Raw genomic sequence first — 17,219 nt, forward strand, 5'->3', positions numbered from 1 at the left:
TGGAGTGGTATGTGATAAGAAAATGCCAATCAAACTAAAAGTTAAGATTATATAACGGTGATAAAACCAGTGTTAATGTATGGTGCAGAAACATAGGCTCTAAGAAGAAAAGAGGAAGTAAAGCTTGAGAGAACAGAGATGAGAATGCTGAGGTGGATTATGGGAATATTGCTGCTTGAGAGATTGGAAAATGATCAAATAAGATGAAGAGCAGGCTTAGTAAAGATTACAGAGGTGATAAAGAGTTACAATTGAGATGGTATGGGCATGTGTTGAGGATGGATGACAAGGAGGGAGTGAAGAGGGCTTGGGAGGAACCTGTTAGAGGAAGAAGATCAAGAGAGAGAGAGAGAATTAGATGGCGAGATAAAGTGAAAGAAGATATGGAGAGAAGGGGTTTGGTGGAGGATGATGCCTTTGATAGAAGGCAGTGGAGAAGGTGCATTAGGCAACCGACCCCTTAATGTAGGGATAATGGCAGGGAAGAAGAAGAAGTTCAAAGAGATAGAAAAAATTATAGGGTGGAAAGATGCATGGCTGATAAGAAAAATGAATGAAAATGGCAAAGCAGTCAGGAGGTGCCCTGTGGGAGGAACTAATACAATTAACATAACAGAAAATGTTAGGTAAGGTACAATTTACGGCCCAAAGCTTATTATGCACCACAGCGACAGAAAACGTGAAGGATTTAAGCAGAAAGAACGTAATGCTCATAAGAAATATAACAATAGAGTCCCTAATATTTGTTGATGACATAATGTTCCCCACCAGCAGGAAAGAAGGAATAGAAAGTGCTGGTAATAGGTAAATAAAAGCAAAGAAAACAGATATCCAAATAAGAACAGAGCATAAAAATTGCCCAATTAGTAGTGCTAAAGAATATAAGTACTTAGGAGAACAGTACACTCTAAATGGGTCAAAGGAAGCAAGTATTAAAACGAGAAATCAAAAGGTACCTACTAAAAGAAATTAGAAGATATGGGGGCGCTAAGAAATTAGGAAATTGGCACTAGACGTAAGGAAAAAGATCTATGAAACAACAATGGTACCAACATTATTTGCCAACACATAGAGACATGGAGTAACTTTACAGAAAACGAGTTAAATGCATTAGAGAAAATGCAATACAGGATCCTCTGAGGAATGTATGAACGACCTAAGGGCGCGTCGTACTGGGGCATTATAGTGGAGTCCAGCATATGGCCAGTAGCCTAAAGAATTGAATATATAAGAAAATAATGATTTTCCACATCATAAATTCGGAGGAGAAAAGATTAATCAAAGAAATAGTAGAAGGTCAATTAAGAGCCCCCTATGGACAGTACTGGACAAAATTTTTAGTAAACACATGTACAAAATATAATATAGAAATTAATGGAATGAGAGAATAGGACAAAAAAGGCACTGAAAATAAAATAAAGATAAGAATTAATAAGATATCCAAGAGACTATGAAAGAAAAGAGGAAAGAAATGAAGAAACTGAGGTTCATAGATAATTTCGAGGAAAACAAGTACATAAGGGAATTGGAAACAAAGGATACGATACGTGTATAATAATGAAAGCCAGCCTAAATATGTTGTAGTTCAAGGCTAACTTCCTGGGTAAATTTAAGGACTAGGTCTGTGACATCTAAAGAGTGGAAGACACCACCGAACACTATTTCAAGTGTAAATCAATACAAAAAAACAGTTCAGGACATAAATTTAGAGGCACTGAACCCCCTAACAGAAAACTGGGGGAATATATAAGGATTACCCTCAAAATTAAGAACGTTGTTAACCTGGAAAGCTATGGATGTCAAAGCTAAGTAGCATGTAAAGACCTTCTTTACCCATTAATCACGATCATGTATCTCACCTAGCAAAGCAGTAAGAGCCACATGTATATACTTGTATGTGGAATTTCATGGCCTTTTTGCCGATACATAATTCATCAATGTACGTCCATTAGGTTTTGCTATTATTATTTGATTAACTGCCAAGAAACACAAATTCTCCTCTTTGTGTGGGTAGCGAGGGATGGGGTCAGGCACTCTGTTTCCGTCCACACACTGCTATGTATACCGTGTCACTAAGGAAATCAAAATGCCGCCATTTTAGCGGCAAAATAACGCATCATGGTTCCTGCGGGCTGACATTCACTTCCACATAGCCAAAGTAACGGACAAAGAAACCAAGGCAGATATGGAGATGGAGAATCCTCAGGTTTTTGTGGCCTCCTTGCCGAGTGCTAGGAAGAAGCGAGTGAGGGGTATACATGAAGGTGATTGTGTGGGGTTGCTATACACATTGGTAAGTAAGGACGATGAAAGGTATGTCAGGGTAGGGCAGGTGATGACAGGTAATGTGGAGGAAGGTAATAGTTGGAAGTATGATGAGTTGAGAGAAAGAGTTAAGATGGATGAAAATGTTAGTAATGATGACAGGGAGTGGTTGATACGGATGTTGTGGAATAGGAAGGGTGTGTTGAGCTGTGGAGACAAGGATTTTGGGGGGTCTAAGCTTCCTGAATTTAAAATAGTTTTGGAAGACAATACCCCAAATATCAGCATCCCCATCACTTTCCCACACCTATTACATGAGAGATTGAGGAGCAGTGTGAGGAACTTGAGAGAGTGGGAGTGATAGAGAGGAGTGAGAGTGCCTAGAATTGCCCCATAGTCCCTGTACGTAAGCCAGATGGAAGTCTGGGGATGTGTGTAGATTATAGAAGGGTGAATGAAGTGACTGTGAAGGAGCGATTCCCAATGAATGTGATGTCTGATTGTGTGTAAGGGGCTATTACCAGATGCCTCTCGAGCAGGTGAACAGGTCTGTTACAGCTTTTTCAAGTGGTAGTTGTCACTACCAGTTTAATGTTTGAGTTTTGGGTTGGCTGACGTGCCTGCTGCCTTTAAAAGAGCAATGAATGTAGTTTTAGCTGGGTTTGATAGGAGGAAGGTGACTGTCTATAGATGATATTTTGATTGCGAGTGAAACTGTTGAATAGAATATGGAATTGCTTGAGAAGGTGCTAGAGCACTTGGAAGAGGTTGGGGTGAAAGTGAAGCTTGAGAAATGTATGTGGTTGGCTGGGGTGGTGGAATTTCTTTGCCATAAAGTAAGTGTGAGTGGCATACGGAAGAGTGAAATGTTTGTGAAAAAAGTAAGGGATTTTCGACGTTCCTGGACCGTGCATGACTTGAAGGGTTTTTTGGGTTTGGTTGAGTTTGGGAGGAAGTTTGTCAGGGATTGTTCAGGTATAGGAAACTCGTTGACTGTATGGACAGGGATGAAAAATTGTACTAAGCTGAGGTGGGATGAGCAAATGATGGGAGCATTTGAGAGATTGAAAGAGGAGGCTGCTAGAGATGTCACTTTGGCTTTTCCAGACCATAGTGAAAATGCGAGTAAACATGAGCTGTATGCTGATGCAAGTAAGTTTAGTATGGGAGGATGTTTAGTGCAGAACAAGAGGTGAATGGGGAGGAACAGTTGAGAGCAATTGTTTATGTGAGTAAAGCTTTTAATAAAGTGAAGTGGAAACATTCAGTTGTTGAGAAGGAGCTTGCAGCTATGTTTTGTGTGAAAACATTGAAAGTGTTTTTGTATGGGGTAAAATTTGTCACGAGTTCGGACCATCGTCCATTAGTGTATATGATCGAGGAGGAAAGCGTAAATGCTAGGATTGCAAGGACGATTGACGATTTGAGATTTTTTTTATTTTAGATAAGAATATGTGCCAGGAGGTAAAAATGTGATTGCTGATACAATGGCTAGGATGCATAGTAAGGGCGACGGTATTGTGAAGAGTGACTGAAATCCATGCTGAGTAGTGTATCTGAGGGTTTAGTTGTACTAGAGAGATTTGAAGGGGATGACAGAGTGTGTGAATGTTTGTTTTCAGCACTGAAAGACTTGGAGAGTGCAGGTCTGGTTGAAGAGGTACCCGGTAGTGCAAATGAGTTGCAAGTGAAATTGATGAGTGATGAGCAGAAGGAAGTGGCGCATATGGAGGAACAAAGTGGGGAAGAGGAAATGATTCAGTGTGGGGAGCATGGTTGTGACTGGTTGGTTAGAGAAGGGGATTGTGGAAGGGATTTGAATCAGAAGTACGGAGGTGGGGAAATAACTGAGGATGAATGTGGTGAGGATGATTGTGATGTGGATAACCAGGTGGACACAGCAGTGAATGTGTGTATGCCTTAAAAGAAAGTGTGGTAGTGAATTGTTAATCTCAGCTTTTTCCGCTTAGAGACAGGAACGCTTAGTGACAGGCGCTTGGCTCCTCGAAGAGTGCTGAAATGAAAAAAAACCAGTCAGAATTGGTGACCAGGCGAAATGAGGTCGACGACCTTTCAGAGATCACATGATTAGGTTCTGCAGTGCGCTCAGTTGCTGTGGTATTCCGAAAGGCTTGTCCGTGTGTGTGTGTTCGTAGCGTGCGGTGTATGGGGCCTAACGATACGAAATGCAAAAGAAGAGGGGACACTCTTTGATTACCTGTGTTGTGTTATAGAACACACATTTGGAGAGGGTTCGAGGACACCCATCACAAGATGGGTTCATGGCATCACATAAGAGAATGGGTTCTCTAAAGACTTTGACCATTTAAATGGTGTATTTAATCAGACTGTGAGATTTAGGGGAAGTGGTTTACTTAATCTAGTTCAGGAGAGGAGAATGACAGTTTAGGTTTTTTTTTTGAGGGTCAGACTTTATTCTTTTTAGTCCATTTTATATTAATTTTGTTCCATTTAATGTTTAGCTAATTTGGGAAATAAAAAGTATATTTTTGTATCTACGAGGATTCATTAGCCCAGTTTGCATTTTTAGCTCATGCAGAAGGATAATCAGCAAAGAGCGTTAAGGGGGTTGCCTGTTTGTTTAATTTGTTTGAACGAGTGTCATTTTGTCCTAAAAGCTTGTCAAGAGGTGGTGGCAGCGGTAAAAAGCTTTTTACAGGCCATAGGTATGCTTCCGAAGAGACTATAGCTAGATTAGGCATATTTTTTGGAAGAAGGGTTGTAATTATGTCACAGGCAACTTGCATTATTGCTGAGTAAGGGATTAGGGACTCAAGGCGAGGCTGTGTATCTCTGTGTGTATGCCAGCCAGTGTTCCTAGTCAACAGCTAGCTTGAAGTTATGTTTTGGGTTTCGGGAATGGAGGTGTAATTTTTTTGCATATTAAAGTGTTTCCAAGTGTGGGGAATAGGTTACATGCATTTGCAATGGGTAAACAAGCTCGGGCTCCGGTCCTATGAAGACGTGAGTGTGTAATTTCATGTTTCCTTTCTTTTTTTTTTCCTTTTTATTGGTGATTAATTTGCTCAGAAATGTGTTTTTATTTTGATGTCCCTCAAGATTCAGTGGACATTGGTGGTTTTGTGGTAACATATACAGGGATATTTGGTATTGTGGACTATGTCCTAGGGAGGGAGAGAGAGAGAGAGAGAGGGTGAGGGTCGGAGAGTGAGAGAGAAGCAGCTGAGCGAAGCGGTTTTCTCTCGAATTTTTTTTTTTTTTTGTCTTCTCCCTTTTTTTTTTTTGTTCCCAGCGCGACCTTGTATTTAATATTAACAGCTGTTCATATGGTGATTTACTGGGCGTGGTGCATGTTCGTATTTTATCTTTTATTGGGGGATGTTTAGTATTAACTTTTCTGGATTGGGATTTGTATGTATATAAATACATTAATGTTATTGAGGTCGGGGAGGATCGTAAGGTATAAGGACTTTCATAAAATAAAGAGAGCAAAATGGCTGACGCAAGTAGTACGCAGACTCTGTTTCACCGCATTACGAATGTTAGTGCGTGTGTGAGCCCATTCCGTGGGGTTGTGGACAGGGTTCTTTCACAGCCCGTCCAAATCTTTATTGAAGGGGTGAATAATTATTTAAGTGCCAAAGGTATAACAGATGATGTAGAGGCATTCAAAGAGGCGAAAGCTTTGTTAGATTTCAATAAGGGTGATCTTTCCTTCTGTTGCCGGAGCTTTCAATATGCAAAATGTCAGTCATGGGCTGATTTGCAAGCATTTTTAAGAGCAGCTTATGGCTCAAAGGAACACGGGGATATAGGGAGACATCTGAGAGGGCTATATAAAATACGGAAAGGCGCAAGTAGCCTCATCAAACATAGCTCAAAGCTTTTTGACTCAGCAGGAGAATGGATACAAAAATTGAAAACCTCTAGGTAGGTTAACGGGGGTAGTGTCTCACTTGACAATTTACATAAACTGATCCATTTTGCGATGTTGTTGCACGACGTACCGGATGCAATAGTAGATAGTTTTGATGAAAAGATTGAACCTACATCAGACGAAGAATTAATTTATGCCCAAATTCAGAAACATATGTCTAAATGTCCCACTGTAGAGAGTATGTTTTTTAATGGGACCGGCCCGAGAAATACAGTGCAAAGAGACACAGAATTTTCTTCTCCCCGTTGAATATAATAGAAGATCGATCAATCAAAGGCAACAGCAGTTGCATTTCTACAATTGTAATAAACCAGGGCACCCAAAGAAAATGTGTAGAGTTAAATATTGTGGAATGTGTAAGAGTGTGGATCACTATTGGCAATCTTGTCAGATACAGAAAGATGAGAGACTTACACCTCAAAGTTCTGGGAGTTATAATACAAGAACTTCCCAGGCAGGTCACTTAAGAAGGCAAAGGGATCGGCGAAATTTTTGGAAGGCCGATCAACAAAAATGGTACAGATAATTTGTACATGCCATTGTGGTCTCGTGGGGGACGCCCCAGAGCCCAGGCCTATAGTTTATGGAACAGTGCAGGACGTTGATATCCCAGTATTTATTGATACTGGCGCGAGCATCAACTTGATGGATCACAATTTGTATCAATCCATTTTCTCTTATTACCCTTTGAAACCCTCAATGGAGACGGTGTGTGATGTACAAACCCATAGATTAAACACCCTGGGTTGTGTTCGAATACGATTTACTCTCGGTGATAGTGTTAATAGAACCATTTTTGGTTATAAAAGGGGTTGCGTTGGGCAACAGACTTTTGCTGGGTCATCCTGCATGTAGGAGACACAAGATTTTGATCCATGCGGGTGTTAATGGTATAACGGTTGGAATACCTGGTGTTTTTCTTCCTTATGAGGACGTGATTAGAACTGAGGATATGGAGATTATTGAAAAAGGGGATGTGTTTAGCAGTGCTAATGGTGATGATACTGGGGATATGGGGAGTGGTAATATCAAAACCCACACTGATGATACGGGGAATAACTACGGTGATGTTATGTGAGATATGTGGTAACAATTTTGGTGAATGTGACAATTGCAGTATGGGTGGTGATACTGATACTAATATTGATATTATTACTGATACAGACAATGGGGTAGATGTAATGAGAATCACGGGTGGTGATGCTTATGGGAACATGGAACGGGGAGGTACTAATCACAAATATAAAGGTGTTTTATCAGAGGATGTTGTGTTAATGCCAGGTTCAAAGACCATGGTAAAAGTCAAGTTGAGGGAAGTGAGAAAGCCCACGGATGTGTGTGTAATTGAGGGTAGCAGGAAACTAAGGTGGATTAATAGCACGGCATCAGTGAACAGTGTATCAAACACTGGTGTTACATGGTTAGAATTATTGAACTGTAATAATACAGTTAGGAAATACCAAAGGAATACATATGTGGTAGATCTCCAAGATGAGTAATGACAGTGCTTCAGTGGCTATTGTAGAGGGGAAATCTGAGTTTTCAGAGGCAGAAATGCAATCAAGGAAGCGATTATTTAGAGAACATTTAGCTAATGCGGATTATAGTGAGCATGTTGAAGCGGTAAGCGAGCTCTTGGTAGAATTTGGGGATACAGTAGCCTTAAAAGGTGATAAACTGGGATTGACTAATGTGTTAGAACATAAGGTAAACTTAGAGAATGGCACAAAACCTATTTATATTCCTGCATACCGCATACCTTTCAAAATCAGAGAACATGTAGAGAAAGAGGTCAGTAAATGGAAAGAAGAAGGAATCATTAGGCCTATTGTGTCTCCATACAACTTTCCTCTGTTAGCAGTGCCTAAGAAGGACGGTTCTGTCCGTGTATGTGTTGATTTTAGATGTTTAAATGAAAAAACAATCCCTGACCGTTATCCAGTCGCATGCATACGAGATCTTTTTGTGGAAATCGGGGGGACATAATATTTATAGCTCAATTAATTTAGCGCAGGGTTTTCTGCAGGTCCCACTTAGTGAGAGTAGTAAGGAATATACAGCTTTTTCAGTGCCCAAAGGGCACTATGAATTTACGCGAATGCCATTCGGTTTATCGGGCAGCCCGATGACTTTTACCAGGTTGGTGAACACAGTTTTGCACAGGTTATTGGGTAAAAATGTTTTTGTATATATAGATGATATTTTAGTCACAACAGACACGATCGTGCAACACCTGGAAGTGCTTAAGGAAGTACTTAGGAGGCTTAGATTAGCAGGGTTGAAAATTAAGCTAGCTAAGTTTCGTTCTTGAAAAAGCAAATCACATATTTAGGTCATGTCATATCCAAGGAAGGGGTTAAAGTAAACGACGATAAAGTCAAAGCAATAGCGAATTTTTGCACCCAGAGATCACAGAAAGAAATTAAGTCATTCCTAGGTATCGCCGGTTTCTTTCAGAGGTTTGTGAAAGGGTTTTCTAACATAGCAGCTCCCCTAACAGATATATTGCGGGAAGACGTTCAATTTCAGTGAGGGAAACCCCAGACTGACAGCTTTCAAAAGCTTAAGGACACGTTAATGAATCCCCCAGTTCTGAAATTTCCAGATTTCAGCAAACCATTCACATTATTGACTGATGCCAGTCAGGAGGGTATAGGTGCTTGCCTTATGCAAAAGTTTGATGGGAAATTCAATCCCATAGCCTTTTATAGCAGGAAGTTCAGGACAAAGGACAGCAATGAGAGATCAATGGCTACCATAGATAAAGAAGCCTTTGCAATAGTATCAAGCTTGGTTCATTTTAAAATGCTACTGATGGGGAATAAAGTAGAAGTCCTTACAGACCACAAGCCATTATTGGATCTCTTTAATAAGCCCAATTTGTCGCCTAAAAGAGCACGATGGTTTCTAACTATCAGAGATTTCAATGCAAAGCTCAAATATATAGAAGGCAAATTAAATGTAGTAGTAGATGCCCTTCGTAGAAGTTTTTATGACACGGAAGGATTTCAAGTTGCGCTAGACACTAGCGAGTCTATACAATGGGATATGGGCCTCATAGAGCAAAGGCAGGATGAAGTTGACATTTTGGCAGACGCAAAAGCGTTTCTTAGAGGAGAATTAGTCAGGAAACGTTATAAGTTACCTTTTTAGGGTTTAGAGTTAGAAGATAATCTATTGTACAGGAAAATTAAATATAAATTGAGAACTAGTGAATGTAAAGGAGACATGACACAGATCGTAATTCCGAAAGTCCTAATTCCAGGGGTTTTGGATATAGGACATTGCAGGTTCGGTAGTCCTCAGTTGGGGATAGAAAAAACGTATAATGAGGTGCATGCTAAATATATTTGGTAAAACATGGGGAAAGATGTGGAAAATTTTGTGAAAAACTGTACAGTATGCAATGCATGCAAACCTGCAAGGATAACTTCATGCAAATTAGGGTCATATCCAATACCAAGTAGACCTTTTCAGTGAATACATATAGATATCCTAGGAAATTTTTGTGAATCTAGATATGCGAATAAGCACTTGTTAGTAATAACATATGAACTTATGAGGATAGTAGAAATTTTTCTACTTAACCATAAAATGACTAAAGAAGTAACTATAAAGCATAAAATGACTGAAGAAGTATCTAGCATTTTTCAATGGTATCATTTGCAGATATGGCTCACCTGAGGTTGTATTGACCGACAATGGCAGAGAATTTGTAAACAAAACTTTAGAATGTTTAGCAGAAGTCATGGGGATACAGAAAGTAACACTTATTCCATACAGACCTGAAGCTAATGAGTTGTGTGCACGAGCAAACAGGAAGTGCTCAAAGCTCTCAGGAAGACTGTAGGTGGTAATGATAAAAACTGGGACAGATATATTGATGTTGTTAGACAATATTAACACTATGGTTAGTAATTCCATTAAAATGTCTCCATTTGAAGCTTTGTTTGGTTGTCTAGCACGAGGCACATTCGATCTGTTAACTATACCTCATCATGGAGAAGATACAGTCAAAGCATTAATATCTACAGCGAGAGAGAGACATGCTTGTCTCAGCCGCAATCTCGAGGCCATGACTCGAGAAATGGTAGAAAGAAGTAATAGCAAAACATCTGATCCAAAGATCAATGTTGGAGACAAGGTATTTCTGAAAATCAACGTGAGAAATTAACTAAATTACAAATTGGGTCCAAAATTTGAGGGTCCTTTTAGAGTTGTTGAGGAAAAGACTGGAAACAGATTTGTAGTCTTAGAGGAAAAAACAGGTCGGTCGAAATTAACATATATATCAAAACTGAAAAGAGTTAGTTGTGGTAACTACTATAATGCCACGCAGTTGCATTTTTTTCCTGGTTTTTGCAAATTGATGGTGAAATGTGTTTAATGTTTTTTTTTTTCTCTTTCATTTCTTCTACTATTTTTCTTATTATGCACAAACTGCGGTGTTTAGGTGTAAGATTCAGAGGCAAATATTTCACTTGGAAAATCGGGTTGAAAATATGGCAAATTTCTGTTAAGTTGAGAAATATTATGATAAGCCCGTGGCGGTTCCTGTGTGTATGGGTTTATTGGGGCTGAATTTCTTATGGCTTTTTGGGTGGTGGATTTTTGGGTCTGAATATATATATATTTTTTTTGTGGCTATAATCTTTGGCGGTGGACTTTTTTGTGGTTATAATTTTTTTGGCGGTGATCTGTGGTTTTACGAGCCAAGAGGGGGTTATTGTGGTTTTATGGGTCCCTATGAAGAGGTTGTATTTTATTTCACCAGTGGTTATATTTGGTGGTATATAATGGGTGAATTGTGGTTTTCTGTGGTTTATATCCCGACGAGGTGGTTATGGGGTTTTATATACTTGTGGCAGTATCATGAATGAGTTATGTTTTCAAGGACAATTTTTGGGTACCTTTGTAGATGTCCTAGGGATAATTTTGTGGAATGTGGTTATATAGTATCAGTATAGAATTTTTGGGCTATTTGGAGAATAACGATTTCTGAGGTTGCAAGTCTGACTAGACAAATCTATATAGTGTAATTTGAGCCCATGAGGTATTCACAGGTGGATTAATTAATACTGATAATGCTGTGATGAGACCGCGGTTGCTGATTTTTCCTTTCGGAGTTGATCACTCAGAGATTTGCAGTTTTCAGAGATGTCGATTATGACATTGCATGGGGATATACATAAGGGGTCAATTCCGGTCGATGGGATATGTTGCGGCAGCAAATTCCGTTACGATACATACTGCGTTTATGTGGAAAAGCGCTGGATTAGTATGTTTTTTTTTTTTTTCTCCGTGTACGTTTTGTAATGGGGAAAGTTCAATGATTTTTTCTTTTCATACATAGCATTTCTATTATACACACAAGGTATAATTTATCGGGGTATATGTGTCAGATAGAAGAGGTATTCGGCATTATATTTCATGGTGGTTAATTATATAAACGGTACAAGGATTTTGCTGTATATACATTGCGGGGGATTTTTAGATAGTATATTTGTCAGATATAGGATTATTTTGTGAGGATTCAGTGAGTAAAGATCATATTTTGTTTAGTGAGAAAGTTTTGATAATTAACTATGAGATAGGGTATATTAGTTAATGACAGATTCATGTGGTAAAGCAAGACTTTAGTTATTCTATGATCGTGTACACTTTTCAAATACGGACACACGATGACTTTAGAGAATTCCCAACTTCATGTGATGGTGACAACGGAATAGCTTCGTTTTACAGTACCAGAGATCGAATCTACACATGAGCGGCAATACTGTGGATTGCCTTTGCAATGAACGAGATGTCGTCAGTGGATCCTCACAGGATATGTTCTGGGACAAATCAGGTGTCTACAATCTTCTACGAAGCGGGTGCGAGATGCACTTGCATGGAAGTCATGGGATATATCCTTGACAACTAGGTGGTGGTTACGATTCCTTCATCGGAGGACATTGAATCTACAGTTCGGCGACGAGGGTGTGTTGGATACACTTACAGGGGTCGCAGACGCTGAATAATGGCGCATGCTGATTTGTTTCAAGATGGTTCGCGTGCTCAGCCTGGGTCTACAACTATTCGACAAAGGTGTTCGTGAAACACTTACATGGGCCCACGAGGCGGTTCAAGTTCCGCCTATCTAGAGACGGATGAATTCTCCTTTGGCGAACGCTACACAATTCCAGTGATTACGGTTATAGTATCCATAATGATTGTCGAAATATGTGTTATAGGGGTTATCTTGCAAACATTATGAACCAGTATATACCAGTTGCTGATGTGGTGTGTGACAGGAGTGCACAAAAGATGTAGGTGGCCAAGCCATCTTAAAAGAAAGTGCGGTGGTGAATTGTTAATCTCAGCTTTTTCTGCTTAGAGACAGGAACGCTTAGTGACAAGCGCTTGGCTCCTCAAAGAGTGCTGAAATGAAAAAAACAGTCAGAATTGGTGACCAAGCGATATGAGGTCGACGACCTTTCAGAGATCACATGATTGGGTTATGCGGCGCGCTTAGTTGCAATGGCATTCCGAAAGGCGTGTCCGTGTGTGCGTTCGTAGCGTGTGGTGTATGGGGCCTAATGATACGAGATGCAAAAGAAGAGGGGACTCTTTGATTATCTGTGTTGTGGTATAGAACACACATTTGGAGAGGGTTCGAGGACACCCATCACAAGATGGTTCATGGCATCTTATAAGAGAATGGGTTCTCTTAAAGACTTTGACCATTTAAATGGCGTAATTAATCAGACTGTGAGATTTAGGGGAAGTGTTTACTTAATCTAGTTCAGGAGAGGAGAATGACAGTTTACGGGTTTTTTTTTAAGAGTTAGACTTTATTCTTTTTACTTAATTTTATATCCATTTTGTTCCATTCAATGTTTAGCTAATTTGGGAAATAAAAAGTATATTTTTGTATCTACGAGGATTCATTAGCCCAGTTTGCATTTTTAGCTCATGCAGAAGGATAATCAGCAAAGAGAGGTAAGGGAGTTGCCTATTTGTTTAAACGAGTGTCATTTTGTCCTAAAAGCTCAAGATATGCACGGGACTCCAGGGAAATGGGTGATGTTTGCCAGAATAAATGATAGCGAGTACTGTAGTTTAGTTGATACAGGGCAAGTTTTCCTAGTGAGTGGGTCAGTAGTAAGTGAACTTGAGAGATGTGACTGGGAAGTGAAAAGGCAGCGTACAAGTGTAAGAATACATGGGTTAGGACAAGGAAGTGTTTTAGTATAGGAAGATGTACGGTTAAAGGTTAGGTTAGATTTTGAAGTAATACATAACTTTATAATTATGGAAGAAAATTATATGCCAACTTGCTTTATGATAGGTTTAGATTTTTTGAGGCATGATGTAAGTGTTGTACCCTTTTAAGGTAGAGTTTTCGAGTTATGTTCGCTTACCCGCTTCTTTCCTCTAAATGATTCGTTCTGCAGTCTGGTTCAGTTTTAACTTTATGCTTCTTAATGTTAGTTCTGGATTAGTAATCTTACAAGGCTTAGTCTCTCAGAAGTTTGAATGAGACAAACGGCAGAGTTTCTTTCTTTACTGTTGCAAAGAATTAGTTACAACTACAAAGCTTAGAAATCTCTTTTTGGATTCTGGCAATATTTCTACTTCTTTACTGAACGACGGCTGCTGGTCCTCTCTGGCTTCTTCTGTCGTTCTGAAATTCAGCTACCTTCGGTTCGAATTCGGCACCACCTCCTTAGGCGGTGTAGGTTCTGGTTCTCCGCCCAACTGGATTCTTGATTCGAAGAGCAGTCATCCCCTTATCTTTTCCCCATCCCCTTTTAGGTGGGGTTAACATGTTAATTCCTCATTTTCCAGGTGGAGTCAATAATTTAACATATAAATACCTACTCCCTGAGGTGGGGCTCCATTATCAATGGAAGCTGAGTAAGTCTGGTGCGAGGTCACAGGTCAAAGATTTTATGACGGTCTTAAGATTTTAATTGTGACGGTGTTATGGTCCAACTTCCTGCGACTAAGGTTTTGTTGATCAAATTCTGGCTCACACACCAAAGCTCAATTCTCTTTCTCTTTATTTTCGCTGTACATACTCTGATTATTCTCTCCCCTTCTCTTTCTCTTTCTCAGGTACTGAAGGCAGGGGTTTGATCCAACCGGACCACCTTCACCTCCTACCTTCGGGATATTACTCATAGGTCCTTGGATACCTCTTCTTTGGGACCAGTGGTGGCTGCTCAACAAGTTGTGTAGCTTACCCAGCTCCACTAACTGGACAAGGTTGCATCTCTCCTTGTGTAACCATATGAATTGGTGTGAAAGTGTGACTGGCTTCTCTTCCTCCTTCATTCTTCCTATGGGCAGGGAGCTGCGGATATCACATGCTGGAAAGGGTGGTCGATGCAGGTAAGCTATAATACTGAGCTCCACTCTATTCCCTTCCATTAGGGTATAGAAGCATTTATCCTTTCCTTCCCTAACAAGGGGGAAGAGGACATTAACATGAGACAAACCCAATACTTGTATATTTGTCATCTTGCTCCTGACTTTAAGTTCTTGTTTGCTATCCATAAGACGCTACGCTTGCCATTGCTCTTACAACCAGGATGGGAAACTTGGTTGGGTGAACACCAGTCTGCTCACATGACTCTATATCAGATTCCTCCCACCAATCGGTGTCTTCCTTATGTAAAAGGATCAAGGGTTCGTATTACCTGTAGGAACAAATCACATTTTTTCAAGTAAATTGTATTTTTCCTAACTTTACAAACTATACAAACCTGAGGTCCTTTACATATATGCCCACCTCATGCCACCCCTCAATCTGTTCCTGGGCCTAAAGCAAAGTGGAATGTTTACATCCAGTTGGGCGGGACTCCTGACTATCGGACTAGCATTTACTGCCTAACTACCTTGTTGTTATTCTTTTACAACCGATTTCCAGCCTACACTGAAAGTAATTCCTTATGTAAAGGACCTTAGGTTTGTATAGTTAGGAAAAATACAATTTACTCTAAACATTGTGATGTTACATAGTTACAGCACATGCAGTTAATGTACTTTCAGAAGATGTGATTCCAATTGCACTTTTTAAAGATGATACCGGCCCTAGAAGTTTTACCTCACAACATGATTTCTCTCTCTCTCTTGTTCATAGCCCTCACACTAGTTCATGATTTTAAGTTGATTGAATTTACCTTCACCCTCTGCAAACATTAGGTATGTACATACATGTTTTCTTTATTTTATTGAACAGTGTACCTTTGTTATGACTGACTTATGAAGTTTACTCAGTGATGCAAAGAAAACTTATTTTACTCTGAGGAAAAAGAAAATGGTACCCCATGAATTAGGGGTACATACAAAAATAGATACGTATGTATGTAGTAGTTACTGTAACTATTTTTATGCCAACCAGTTATTTCTTTTTTAATACTTATGGAGCATGATTAGGGTCATACTTAGTGTTCAAACTCTAGAAGCAAGCATTTTTGGAGACTGTGCCAAACTTGCCCAGAACTTCCCCTTGCACGAGGGGGCCTGGAACCTAACCTCAAGTATTACAGTATTACAGTACTAGCAGCGGCGTGACTACCAGACTTGGGAGATCATACCAAAATCCTTGTACTAAGGGGCTGTGAAGAGGACCTCCTCCTAGCTTCCCCAGATGCCTTGTCATGAAGGACATCGACCCTGTCTCCTGGCTTCACAGGTGGGCCTGCACTGGTTCCTTCTTTTGCCCTGCACCATTGTCACAACAGAGAGAAGACTCCTTGTAACTGACTGTGGATGCACAACCCCCCTTGGAGTGTTGTACATTTGGAGAAACTGGTGAACAAGTCTCCGACACAGTCCTGGTTCCATGAGTAACCCCCTTAGTATCAGAGACAGAAGAACACATCTTGGTACTCGAGACACTAGACCCTAGGGAAAGCGTCACGGTCCTGCTGCCAAAGTAGCATGTTTGCCAACGAGAGAGACAGCTGCTTCCTCCCTGGGGGAAGGATGCAGAACCTTGGAAGTGGTGGTGACTACAGAATGGGTTTTGGCAACGCTGGCACTAGTACTACTCGAGTGTGCCAGCAAAGCCTGTACAGAAGGCGGCCCAACCAGACCCAGAGAAGCCCTCCTTCGGAGCGAGAAGAGGCCCCCAGAGGAGTGTTGCCCTAGTCCACGGGCCCCCCTCTCTTCCTCCCCCGACTCATCGGGAGAAGAAGCAGAAGCAGAGGCTTCCACCATAGGGGAAGCAGCAAGCAAGGGATATGTAGTTGCCAAGAGAGGGGTTAGAAGACGAAGGGTTACCTACCACAGGGGTAGTGAGGCCATGTTACCCCCGACCACAGATTTAGGAGTCTTCCTATTATACCTACTCCTCCCAGGAAACTTCCCCCACTGCGCCATGGACCAATAACAACACTCCGCAAAATGGTCTTCTAGATTACACTCACGCCCTTGGCAAGGTGAACAGAGGGCATGAGGGCACCACCTGCTGGGGGCAGCATTCTTTAGCGATTGTGTTTCTTGGGTTTGCATTATATATCCACAAACACAGAACACAACACACACACATATATCAAGAAAAAAAAACATGAAAAAATCCCACCGGGATTAAAAAGAAATCAGCTGAAACAGTCTGGCAGAGAGCGGTGATGCACACGTCTATCCACATTGACAGCTGAAAACAGATTGGAATGTTTATGTTCGGAGTGACCAGTAGTTAACTACTGAAATGCCTTGTTTTAAGATTTCAGTGGCTGTGTCCAGGCTTCGCCTTAAGTAATTCCTATTGTAAAGGACAGAGGGTTTGTGTATTGTGTAGGGACAAATATATACATTTTCATTCCCTTGTATAAGTTCTGGGGGAATATTGGCTTTGACAAGATAATCCAGATTAGTTACATAAAATGCATTCCGAAACTACAGAGTTGGATGCAACACCTATGGCAAAAGTGTGTTCCAGAGCATATACCCCTTTTTACCCAGTGCACAATAATGTTACCAAGTCATGCCGTGATCAACACCCAGTTATGCAAAAGGAGTGGCCATCTAAGCAACCAACTTCAAT

General features: G+C 40.4%; 1 protein-coding gene across 1 annotated transcript in view; it reads right to left on the bottom strand.

The window, feature by feature from the left end:
* LOC135219310 (gastrula zinc finger protein XlCGF57.1-like) overlaps positions 1–17,219 on the bottom strand; it is a 66,437-nt gene that overhangs the window by 12,455 nt on the left and 36,763 nt on the right. The gene's annotated exons all lie outside the window — the stretch shown is intronic.

The sequence above is a fragment of the Macrobrachium nipponense genome, chromosome 1, assembly GCF_015104395.2.
Source record: "Macrobrachium nipponense isolate FS-2020 chromosome 1, ASM1510439v2, whole genome shotgun sequence".
NCBI lineage: Eukaryota > Metazoa > Arthropoda > Malacostraca > Decapoda > Palaemonidae > Macrobrachium > Macrobrachium nipponense.